Source organism: Carettochelys insculpta, chromosome 23 (assembly GCF_033958435.1).
Source record: "Carettochelys insculpta isolate YL-2023 chromosome 23, ASM3395843v1, whole genome shotgun sequence".
Taxonomy (NCBI): Eukaryota; Metazoa; Chordata; order Testudines; family Carettochelyidae; genus Carettochelys; species Carettochelys insculpta.
Window position 1 is genome coordinate 12,376,263 of NC_134159.1, and position 13,170 is coordinate 12,389,432.

Consider the following 13,170-nt stretch of genomic DNA (forward strand, 5'->3'; position numbering starts at 1 on the left):
GAATTACCCTGGATTGCACAGCCTCTTGAAGTACTCATCAGCAACTGGTGTCTAATTAGTGCCCTGTCCCAGCACTCTATAGCCATTAGGAGGAGAGATTAAATAACTCTCCCATTATTACTCTGCTCACAGGAAGAGCAAGGTGTCCATTTCACAGGTGACACCTCTGAGAAATTTGCACCCACTTAATCATTGCAATCCATGTGGCTAGTCAACTCCAGTTGTGCTCTTGCCCTAGTACAATACCAATGCAAATTTCTCCTGTAGCTATCGCACTGTTGTGACTTACCCCTTTTAAAAACCCCAGGTGTTAAGATGTAATACTGCTGCAGCAGCTGCATGAAGGCCTTACCCTGGTGTAGCTGAACCAAAAGAGCCTCACTGACACACTCATGTGGGTGTAAATCCCCTTCATCTAACCAAGCCATTGAGGACTGGGAGCTCTTCCCATTCCCACCCCAAACTGGTCTCTCACACGAGTAATTGAGCCCTGCTTCAAAGGGATAGGCTGGTTTACAGTCGTCAGAACCTGCTTCCATGCTCATTAAATTCCAGCTGCCCTTGGAGCAAGTGCCGCTGGGACAGGAAGAGCACAGGTAAGCACCAAGCACTCCACCTGCTCACCGTATCAGCCTACGGCATGCAACCAGACAGGCAGGCAATATTTTCCCCTGCTTGACACCCCTCCCCTGCCCCAAATGCAGCATTTATTGATACCTGTTGCTACCATCTGTTGCAAATGCTACCACAGGCACACAGCATCACAACCCCCCAACCATCAGCTGCATCTTCAGCTCCATTTTCAAGCTCAAGCAAGATCTCCAGGGCAAACAACTTACCTCTTTGCACCAGCCAGGGGACAATGTGCTCAAAAACCATACTTCATCCTCCTTTTAAAAACCCCTGGCAAAGCATGACAAAATGTACGGCACACTGCAGGGTTTGACCAGAGTCCAGAGGAAAGAAACCAAGAGAACACTGTTATTCTGGAAAGTTAACAAGACCATCAGTCCTAGTATCATATTAAGCTGAACGCATGGTTTCTGGGATTTCCTCCTGAACAGTTCTGGGGGAAATGCTGAACAATTTCTATACCTTCCCACTCACAAACTATGAATCAAACACTAATCCACATCTACAAGATCTACTCAAACTCCCCTATCAGTGAACAATGGAAAATAAAATTTAAAAAAAACTTACTGGATTTAAAACAAGCCTCCTTGAACCTGAAGATTAATCAGCTTATGCAATACTCACTCCACAGCATGTAGACTGAGGACTGGAACTTTGGTGTACTTACTGCCTCAACTACAAGTCAAATGCAGTTCATGACCAGCCCATTTTGCAAGCATTTATAGCTTACTGATGGAGGAGGAGCTGAATGTTAAACCAACTCCTGCATGTGTCCACAATCCATGGGAAGCCACCTGATTCCACAGCAGGACAATATACCATTAGAGCAAATTAGTTCCTGGAAAACCAAGCCACTATTTAGACACATCCAACATATGAGCACCAACCAACTAATCACATTATAATGCACTTCAGTGACTTCTGAAGAGAGAGACATAATACACTAAACTTGTCAATGACAAACTGTACTAGCACAGTCGCCCTCCGGGGAATACTCTTCTGCAAAACAGCGATCACTCCCACTGCCTCTGAAATGCCAAGAGAGATGAATGGGCAGAAAAAGGGAGGAACAAGTTACACCATAATATGTCAGTCATCTTAGTTCTTTATACAGCTCTAACAGCCAGATGAGCCGAGACAAGACTAGGCAGATTGATGAAGCAGTACATATCAGCAGCCTCCAATACACTCACCATTCACCACATGTGGTGAACAGGGCAGTGCAGCGTGGCAAAGTGCAGCTCAGGAGAGCTGCACACGTGGGGTGCCCCACATGGTGGGACAAGCATGGTGGCAGCGGTGGAGGCAGCTCCTCTGGCCCCAGTGGGCTCCAGCTGCATTCCAGGGTGGCTTCCACAGTGGCAGCATCAGTTGCGTTCTGGGACAGCTTCCATGAGTAATCCTGGGGGGTGGGAGGGGGAAATGACATGGCACCTGGCTGGCTGGCTGGGTGGGGCAGGGGTGGTGCCTGGCCCCAGGAGGGCATGGTGATCCCTTACGGACACAAACAGGTGCATCTACATTCGCATTCCTCCTTTGAAAGAGGTATGCAAATGAGGTAAATCAAATGCAAATGAGGTGTGAATTTACACATTTGACACCTCATTTGTCTATTCTAAATTTCAAAAGAGCTTGTTTTGAAAGAAGCAAGCCAGTGCAGATGATACTCTTTCGAAAGTAAACCCCATTAAATAAAGAGAAGAAGGATTCCTTCAAAGATGGGGTTTACTTTCGAAAGAGCAGCGTCTACACTGGCTTTCTTCTTTCGAAAGAAGCTTTTGAAATTAGAATATACAAATGAGGTGTCAAATATGCAAATTTACACCTCATTTGCATGCCTCTTTTGAAAGAGGAATGCAAGGGTAGATGCACCCAACCAGTTTAGATATCAGCAGTGTTCCCTGTAGGCTGAGCAGAGAAGAGATTCCAATACTGCCCAACTGATTAGCAGAGGGCCCACAGCTGGCATCTACTGATAGTAAACATCTGTACATGCCTTGGCGCGCACGCGCACAGACACGCAGACACACACACAAAACAAACAAACTTATTCTGCACATGAATGGACAAAAATAGAGGGAGCACTGGATATCACCCTATCAAGGGAGGAAGCATGTGGTCTGGGAATCAATTTTTAGTCCCTCTTGAAGGTCTCACCTTGGAGATGACTTTAAGTGCAATGGCTCCATATAATCCTCAGTGCATTTCATATCAACCGGCTCTGCTCATTTGTTTCAGCCCTCCTCCCCTGACAATTGTCATTCCCAGTCTCTTTCTCTAGCCCCATGTACCTACCCCCTCCCCATTGTAATCAACAGGAATTCTGCATGTGGACTGCTCAGAGAATCAGGCCTTCAACTTGCAGGCTATAAATAAGAGAGAGTAGCTGTGTGAGACAATCTCCTTTACTGAGCCAACTTCTCTTGGTTAGTGAGATAAGCTTTTGAGCGCCACAGAGCTCTTCCTCAGGTCTGCTTTTGCAGCAACAGAAGTTAATCCAACACCAAGTATTCTCTCTCTCACCTTGTTTCTTTCACAGCCTGACACTAACAGGGTTACAGCAATGCTGCATGTCAAAAACTAAGTAGTATTTCTGTTGGTCAGAATGTGACCTACAGGTTCTGTTAATGGATAAGACATAAAAAACAAAGATCAGCCATTCCCCTAGCTGTGGCCATCCTGCCTTGCTGACAGAAGGAAAAAGCTCAGTTTCCACGCAGGAAGTGATTGTACAAATGATACTTATGTCAAGTGCACTGGAACCAGTAGCAGGAAACCTCTCCCACACCCAGACTACTCCAGCGAACCCAGCCTCATCCACAGAAAGGCTTAGGCTGGTATAATTAAGTCTCTCAGGGGGTGTGATTTTTCATATCCCTGAGATAAACAGCTGTGCCAATGCATGTTCTCAGCATAGCCCAGCCCAAAATCTGACTCCAAAGGACATTTAAAGCACGCCAGAAGATAGACCTTCTACAATGAAGCCTAGTTTGGGTGTCACTCATGACATGTCACACTGGTCATTGACTCAGTCTGGAAGCCACAAATGCCAAACCAGTTATAAGACATCCCCTACCCCTATTCGCCACAAAGAGCTCTGGGAAGCTCAAACTCTTGGTTCTTCCACCAACATGAGTTAGTCCAATATGACTTCACCCACTTGGTGTCAAACTGCTTGGTGTTCTGTGGTCTCAAAAAGTCTAAGAAACGCTGTTATACTACCAAGATGATCACATTTTAAAAATAACCATGTTTATGAGACTTGCAAGGTGCACCCCAGAGACCATGCCGAGCAGTACTGTAAGGCAGTTAACAAACCTATTGCCTTAATTAGTTAGTTTAAATCTCTGACTTGACATTATCGGTGTTTGCCTTTCAAATTTACACACCGCTACAAAAGATGACCTCTGGCCCTTAAACATTTCCTTGCATCTTAATTACTTGGTTTTCTGATAAAGGAAAGAAAGCATTTGACCAGGTCCCCAGCTGACAGCTCTGTGACTATTGGCAGCTGCCTTGACCAGGCTAATCTTAACTCATTTTTATATGTGAAGAGGACTGTCATTAACTGTTGCCCTAAGGTGAATACAGCAGTTCAGCAACAACAGCTCCTTTGCAGCTGTACAAACAAGGGCATAGTATTTGGAAGGAGTTTCACTTGGGTAATGTTAGGAGGGAGGTGTGTCAGAGAAAGAAAGAGAGAGCAACCTGTTTTTATAAAGTACCCCTTTAAAAAAAAACAAAAAAACACAAACTATAAATACCCCCGAACACCTACAATTTTCAGACAATTTTTTTTCCTAGCACTGCAACACATTTGTCTAAACAACTTAATCATAACCAGTTGGTTGGATGAAATTCTCTATAGGCAATAAACTTACCATCATCCTTATGATTGTGCTAAAAAGAAATTAAATATATGCATATAAAATAAGGCCAATTTTTTAGTCATAGAACAGGTTGAGAAAGAATGCGTTAGAGCTCTATGCATCCCCTGGGATACACATAGCCCAGGCTGAGAACCACTAGACTAGAGCATAATATTCAGCATAATCAGAGTTTTACTTGGGTACTAAAGTTTTCAGAAACACAAGCTTCAGACAGTCATAAACAGATGCCTGAGGTATGACCTTCGCATCAAATGGCGAGACTTGGTCACAAATGAGGAGCTTTGGAACAGAGCAGGACAAGACCCATTTGATGTTCAAATCAAGAGACGAAAGCGGGGATGGCGAGGCCATCCTCTCAGAGCACCATCATCCAGCACAGTCCCTCAAGCTCTACTATGGAGCCCACAAGGGGGAAAAAAAAAGCACAGAAGGGGAAGACCTGGGACAACGTGGAGAAGATCTACTGAGACTAAAGGACAATAACTGGGGTACTCCTGAAGTCAGCTAGTTTTGTCCTGAAAGGAGAGGAAGCTTGTAGATAACTTAACCTCCACCCGGCGCACAGGGGTTTTAGTCAAGTAAGTCATTGCTGGGCTTGTGAGCGTTTTAAACCTGCCTTCAGCCACTTCGCTCACCAGGAAGGGGAGTAAAAGTTCCTGGCTGGGAGCTTGGAGAGGAGGAAATGTCGTCCTCTCGACCAGCCGGTGTTTGCACAGCAGATGCAGCTCCAGGAGAAGGGCGGGCGGGGGAAGCAGTATTTGTTATTGGCAAGGTGAGCGGATGGAGCAGGAGAGAACCACCCTCCCGCCCAGCACAGCCTCCCGCAGGCCAGAGCCGCCTCGCAGCTGGGCGCTGGGAAGGAGGGGAAGGGGCCGGCACACAAGCGCTGTAGTTGTCTCTACCCCAGCGTGGGCCGCTACTTCGGAAACCGAAGCCGCGGAAGGTGGGCAGAGAGGAGGGGTCCCCAGCCAAGTTTCCCTTAACCCCTTCGCGCCGGGAGCGAAGCCGCTCCGACCCCCGGCTCGCAGGCATCCCGCCCCTGCAGCAGCGGGGGAGGCCTTTCCCCAGCAGCAGCCCGTGGGGAGAGAGCAACCTACCGGGCACCCGACTCCCAGCTCCGGCCAGCCAGCGCCCTGCAAGCCAGCCTGCTGCTCGCTCCAGCCGCTCGGAGCCGGGGCGCGGCAGGGTGGTCCCTGCCAGCCCCCCAGCGACCCCCGCCCCCGCCCGCAAACCCCAGCCCATGCCGGCTTACCATGCAGGCCCTGCTCCCTACCGCTCCGGGACGCGGCACCGGCCCATGGCAGCGGCTCTCCCGCGGGCAGATGTCCTCGGGGCTCCGCGCCCGCCTCCACCCCAGGCAGGGCCGCCGGGATGCCAGGCACAATGTAGGGAGTGTGTGTGGGGGGGGGGGGGGGGAACCAGCCCCACCCTTTGCACGCGAGCCCGGCCCCGGGCTGCTGCCGCCGCCGCCGCCTTGGGCCCCCTGCACGCCCCGCCACCGCAGCGCGAGATTCCCCCCCCGGACAAGCTCAGGGCTGCAGCCCGGCTCCTCCCGGGCGCCAGAAGGCTAAACGCTCTGGCTGGCCGGATCACATGGCTGAAATAGCTCCCAGCTGCCGCTTGGCACCTCCCCTCTCCCGGCCCCTCCTCTCGGTGGGGAGGGGGGGACCCGCGGCGGGGCCGGGGAGCGGGCGGAACCGCTGCTCTGTGGTCGGCTGCCCCCCAGCTGAGATGTCAGGGGAAGAAAACTTTCTCCCTCCAAGGAAGGGTCGTTAAAGGCCGCAGGAGTCGGAATGCCCGTGGCTGGGCTGGTTTACTTGCTCCTGTCAATGCCTTGTCTCAAGGTCCCTTTCTCTGCCTCTGTGACTTGGGGGGAGGCCCAGGGCCTGGGACTTGTCCTGGAGCACAGATTGGTGTTGTCTTGTGGTGGTGTCTAAAACCCATTGCGCTGGGGGCCCTACCAACAGCTAGTGAAGAGCTTGCAACCCAAAGCCCTAGATCAGGGATCAGCAGCCCTCGGCAGGGGTGCCAAGACCAGCACATGAGCCAGTTTCCATTGGCACTCCACGCGAGAGCTCAGCGCCTCCTATGTCATGCAGACAGGAGCTTGCTCAAAGCCAGGGTACCTGTGGATTGACAAAAAACCAGTTAATGCTACCAACCAGCACCTAACTGGTAAAGCTCTGCACCTTCATTTATGTATTAATGAAGCTGTTGGACATAGGACTATTAGTGACTTTAAAAAGTATCACCGGCACTTGGGCCACACAAAGAAATCAAAAGGTCAAGTTTCAGCCCTCTGCCTCAGAAAGGTTGCTGACTCCTTCCCCAGATCCTGCAAACCTTATGCACAGAGCTGAATTATACAACGGCAATTTGTTCGACTGATTTCTTTAGGCCACCTCCTGTGTTGCCTCTAATCTTTTCCATGCATGTGCGGAATAAAGTTTTTACATGCACCAAGGCATGTGCAAATGTGCATTGTCAGTAGAAACAACAAACGTAGCTGTGTGTGCTCTGCTAATCGGCTGGGTGGCATTCGAATCTCTCCTGAGCAGCTGCACAAGGGCACAGCTTACAAGGAACCCGAGACACCTCTGGTATCAAAAGTTGAGCACATACATATGAGTTTACAGATTAGGGGCATCAGTGCATGCTATCGGTCCCAAGCATCCAATCATCATGAATTGGGTCCTGTAAAGCCAGAAGAATGGCTAACTATCATGAGATTTTAAAACTAAAATGCGATCAATTATTTTTCTTGGCTTTATAGTTTCTGAGCCCTTATGTCTTGCTCAGGACATGGTTTCAAGCTTTTCACTCTAACCCTGAAGACCAGAAGCATGCTTTAAAAAAAACAAAGGCAAAGATTCCCACCTACTCACATGGCTCCAGGAGCTGGGATTTTGAGAAAAATACCAAATATGTTGAGAGTTGGCAACACTAGTGGGGTAAAAATTCTACTTATCTAATTCCTTACCTATGTTACAAAGGACACCTTAGGTTATTAATGCTCAAAGCATTTTTTTTGTACTGTTTATGCTTTGTTTATTTTACTTGTGGACCAAAAAAAGAAATTCTGCTTTTGCTTGTTCACTGTCTAGTAGTTGCAAACACTTTAGTGGAAGTTTTCTTTTTTAAAAATTATTTAATTAAGAGATATGTCAAGAAAACAATTTTATTAGTTTTAGGTTCTGGAAAAAAGTCAATTGTGGGGCAAATTTGACTTGATGGCCTGATTTTCAGAGGGGCACTTTCAATATTTCCAAACAAAAGGTCTGGCTGTTACCTTGCTACTTAGAGATGTGAACATATGAATTCTCATAAATTAAGCAAGCTTGAACTTGACCAGTATGGAATGGGATACCTCCAACAGCCACCTAGGTGGTGCAGGAAGTGGTTTGAATGATTCAGTGAGTGGCCCTTTGCCATCAAAGTCAATATAAGGCTAGCGCCCCATCAGGGTGCTGAAGATGGTGGTTTTTGACTCAAAACATTCATATCAGGTCCTGACCGCTGCAGTCATTAAAAATCCCAGGACGCTTTTCCTGAGAAAAGCAGTATTAGTTCTTAGGTCTATGCTAAATTGAAAGGGCCTCATTCTCCTCTGTGCTCTGGCACTTTATGCTGCAGAGCCTTAGCTTAACTAAGAATCACACTCAGGTTGTGTAACTGTGTACTTTCTCCCTAAATGTTAGTTAGAAAACTTTCTGTCCTGTTCGTGCTGCTGTGCTCTTTGTGGTAATGGCTGAAGTTCAGAAGCAAGAAAGGGGATTCCTTACTGTGCGCATCATAGGCTTGTCTTCACTGCGAAAAAGGTGGAGGTTTTCATTGTGGAATAACAAGTGTACTTTAACTAGCCCATTATAAAAATCTGAGGCCAGGTCTACAGTATGTTGAAAAGTCAATTTAAGATATGCAGTTACAACTACAACAGTTGGAGTTGAAATATTGTCGATCGATTTTTCTGGCCATCCCCACAGCAAGAGGCTGATGGGAGAAGCGCTCCCTTTGACCTCCCTTACTCCTCACAACAGTGAGGAGTAGCACTGATGGCAGAGCACTGCAGTTCATTTTAGCATGTCCCCCCTAGGTGCGCTAAATTGAACCCTGGAAGATCGACTGCCCTCAAATCAATCTTCAGGTAAGTATAGATGTACCCTGAGTTTAGACACGCACTATAGTTTTTATTGCAAGGTAATGAAGTGAGGTTAAGATTATAGTACATGATGACATTCAAGCCATCAAGTGGAACCTGGAAATTAAAAATTCCTTTTTACACTGCAGGAGACAAAAGGGAGAAATAAATATTGAAAATAAATAGGCAGACTGGCATACAAAACAACTTTGTATTGACCTAACTCTTCCACGATTTAAGTCAATGGGATGTTTCCGCTCATTTCAATTATAGCACTGAGCCTTTTGAAAATCCCACGTGCACATGTTCCCTCTGGTGTACTTTTCATTTGAACAGGTGGCAGGTCAAACCCTGTATATCCACAATCAGCTGAAATCAGTGGGTGTTTTTTCTGAAGAAGAAATGAGTAGGGCGTGCAAGATTCTGCCTCTTGTAAAAGCTCCAATTCAGGACTACGGTGACAGCTTGCTGGGTAAATCCTTGGGCAATCAATTCTTTGCAGCTGTTAAAATCTCTTGTGTCTCTTCCCCTGCCCTATGTGCATAACACATCTCCATGCAGAAATTTCTGCTCAGAAAACTAGATACAGGTTGAAGCTCTCTGGTCTGGCACTCTCTCATCCAGCAACATCCATGGTCCAGCATGATTTTAGGTACACTTACAGTTGTAGCCAAGTTTCACTTGGTCCCATAAAGTTTGTTTACAGCCACCAGTCCTGGCTGTCAGTGTTAGTGCTTTTATTTAGCTCTAATTTACCTCTAAATGTCTTCTAAGAGCCCAATAAGCAGTGGAAGTGTTGGTAATGTTGCTAGACAATATTGGCCTCCCGTGGTTTGGCAAATTCTCTGCTTTGGTGCTAGACAGGTTCTGAGCGTGCTGGACTAGAGAGATTCAACCTGTACTAACACTCAATGCTGTGGCTGTCTTTAGTTTGGTGTTTAAAATCCCCAAGGTCAGGGGCCTGCAACCTGCAGTTCCAAAGCTGCATGCAGCTCTTTAAGGACTTCTTGGTGGCTCCCAGTGCTATAATCGCAAAGTGTTAAAAAAAAATCTCCTGATTATTTTTAATAAATGGTGAACATTTAAGTGCCCAACAATGAACAACTCATATTTAAATAGCAAAGTATATGTGATCTCAAGATATTGGATAACTCCTGCTTTAAAATGTGCCGTGCAATGTGGGATGATACTGCATCTGCGTTTTGATCGTGTTGCTGATAAAGTCTTGATTTTGCAAAGGAAAAGGAAACTTGCGGCACTCCTGCTGTGAGGGCAACACACATTTTAAGAAAGAAAACTGAAATTAAAAGTGAAGTAAAATTGGCGTAATTAAAATGGTTTTGGAGCGAAAGTCAGGAAGACAGTGGGACAAACACACACATGTAAAGTGTGAGGAAATGAACTATATAATAAGCGTGTGAATGTCCTACAGTAAACGTATTACAAATCACTGTGTGTGTGCTGGTCTTAAAATAAAGGATACAAAAAGTATGCTTTGACGTTATCTATTAAGGACCATCTTGTATTCACATTCATTGCAGCTCTTAACTTACTGATTTTTTTTTACCACATTGAAAAAAAAATGACTCTCCTTGCTATTTTGGCTGCCGACCCCTGCCCAAGACCATTCTAAATCATCCTCGTTTACCCTGAAGCTTCTTTACGTCATTCTGGCTATGGAGTGGTCACTAAATTACATGTTACACCAATGTAACAGCACTCAGACAGTATAAAAAGTTTTTTTAGGAGTCTTAATGTAATAGTGACCCATGAGAGGTAAACATAGGCTGAAATGGCCTGTGGCACCTTAGAGATTAACAATTTATTAGGTCATGAACATTCATGGGTAAAACCCACTTCATCTCACAAAAGCTCATGACCTTGTAAATTTGTTAGTCTCTATGGTGCCACAGGACTGCTGCTTGTTTTTGAAGTTATAGACTAACGTGGTTGTTCCTCTGAGACCGGGGATCGCTGTTTAATTTGTTATCAAAATGTTTGGTTTGTGAAGGATGTGGGATCAGACATGGGGTCTTTGGTTGGCCCACAGGATGACAGGTACAGCAGTCAACAGCAACCGTGGCAGTTTGCCTGCAAACCTGATCTAGAGGTCCCACGTGCGCCACTAAGCAGGTTTCTAATTGGACTCTGCTGATGCTGCCATTAACAGTGTCCACTCGGAGCCTACCATCTCATTTTACATAAGCCACCAACCAGCCATGAAGTGGTTAGAACTGCTAACATCTACTGACCTGATCCAGGGTCACAGTGGTGACCTAGAGATTAAATCTTCATAGATCTCCTACCCACTGCTTGAGGTGTTGAGTCCCCACCACTCAAAGAGACAGATGGACTTACAGATGCTGGTCACTAGGAGTTGAGAAAGCCCCTCTTTCATTGCACGTGCGCTGAACTCCAGTTGTGAAACAGGCCCCTGTGTGAATTTGTAAGTTCTTGCTCTGCAGGCATCATAGAGATACTGAAGTTACTAACGCTCCCGTGCTGCCTTGTGAACCAGCATCAGCTGTGTAATTCCTGCAGAGAAAGAGGCTCTCTCATTGGCAGCTCCCAAATTTAAGATGGCCTGGGGGGAGAATTCCACAGAGAAGGCACCACCAGTCTGCCCGTGAACTCCGGGGCTCACTTTGTTGCTGTGCAGCGTAATAAGGTCTCCCAATGTATACACCTGGGTCACCAGGTCCTCAGAAGATCGGATGGTGAAAGGGAGGTAATAAGGCTTTCTATGGAAAAAACAAGGTGAAACAATCACCAACAGACCAGAGTGAAAAAGCATTAGGCACTGGTGAGATGATTCTTTTAATCTGGATCATGGGCACCTGCCTGTTTGCCTGCTGGGGAGAGGGAAGGAAAGAAATCCCTACAAGAGATGAAATTTATCCTGACTTTCTCAGCTGAGGTGACAGATCACAATCAGCTAAACGTATCATGTTTGCAGCATAAAACTTATCAAACCAGCAAGACGGATGTGTCAGTTGTGGTCTGTGTCTCCTGCAAGATGAGGGCAGAGCAGACTCACTGGACCTAATACAAGCAACAATGGAAAAAATCTTTTTTTTTTCTTTTTTTTTTTTTTTAATGTATTGGGCCAAATCCATTCCTGGTCTAACTTCAGGAGTGGTACAGTGTGGATGCATCTGTAATTCGGCAAACCTGCAGATATCCACTGTATATCCCTGGGTATCCTCATCTGCGGATAGGGATGCAGATATCCATGGTTCGCTTTTGTGGATACAGATGTAGATACAAATTTTGCATCCATGCAGGGCTGTACGCACCTGGCCCACAGAGAGTGCCATGGAGGATTTCAGGATGCATGAGTGCTGAAACAGACACAACTGAGATTATTCCATCCCATGCCTTTCTAATAGACGCTGTGCTCCTGGGCTGGAGTTTTTATGAGACTAGTGATTTTTGGGCGTTCAACTGGAAACACCTAGAAAAGACGTAGTTTTCAGAGGGTGGGTGCCCAGCATCACATGCATATCAGATGCCTTGGAGATATCTGAAGTTGGACAGTCTCTTGGTCTCAGGGTTGCACCAGTGTAAATAATAGGATGCGCAGCTCCTTCACAGACTCATCCAGGGGATAAATTCTGCTGGCTCACAAGGGCAGGTGTAGCTGTTAATCTCGATGATTAAGACAGAATGAGGGTGGCTCCGTGGTGATGAGCATGGTTAGACACAGAAACAAAGTTTCCTAGGATGCATGCTTCTTGTGCCCCCTATAGAGTCAAGCCCCATAAGCGGCTGTGTTCAACTTTACATGGCAGGTGTAGGCTTTAATTTCAGCAAGGTAGATCAGCCATGTGCTACAAGTGAGAGGAAAACCAAGTCCTGTATCTTCCACTGTTAAGTCAAAGATACCCTAGAGAGGGTTTTATCATTATCCCCTTGTGACCAGTTGTGCAAGTTTCCTTGTTTCGAGTCATTGTCTCACAACCTTGGACAGTCGTTTGCTGAAGTTCCTGGAGGCACGTGCTGTTTCTATCCCAAAGATACTCTTATCTCTGGATTCACAGCTGGGAAAGCTCAGAGTGTTCTGTTCCCAGCGGTTACAGCCAGACACATTTGCCTGCACATGCTGACTATGCCCCCTGGATCTGACTGATTCTTTTGCGTTCACTTGAGTGGGATTAGCAGATTGTTGGAGAATTGTTGTGCGTGGGGTGGTGACACAAATGTGGAGCCCTATCTTTTTGTTACAGTGATTAAAAAGGGCAAGGGGAGCAGACAGATTGCAGGAAACACTGGGTTTCAAACGGTGAAAATAGGGTTTTGGTCAGTCCGTTCTGAAAAGGGTCACAGATGGATTCTTAGAACCTCTTGCTAGATGAGGTTCCAGCTTCTACAGAACTGGTCTCAGGTGCATTTTAATTGTGTCACATTTAGCTTTCCTGTATCTTTAAGAACCATGAAGATATTGAGTTCTTTCCTAGCATCACTGCCATGCACATCCAGCCAGCTCCTCAGAGGAGAGTGAGTTTGTTT

The 13,170-nt window shown here is 46.5% G+C and overlaps 1 protein-coding gene across 1 annotated transcript in view; it reads right to left on the reverse strand.

The window, feature by feature from the left end:
- The window catches only part of SPSB1 (splA/ryanodine receptor domain and SOCS box containing 1), a 78,314-nt gene extending 72,235 nt beyond the window's left edge, over positions 1-6,079 (reverse strand). The window contains exon 1 of the mRNA XM_074975837.1: positions 5,776-6,079. The gene's annotated coding sequence lies outside the window, so the exon portion shown is untranslated. The remainder of the gene's footprint in view (positions 1-5,775) is intronic.
- Between the last annotated feature and the right edge of the window lie 7,091 nt (positions 6,080-13,170).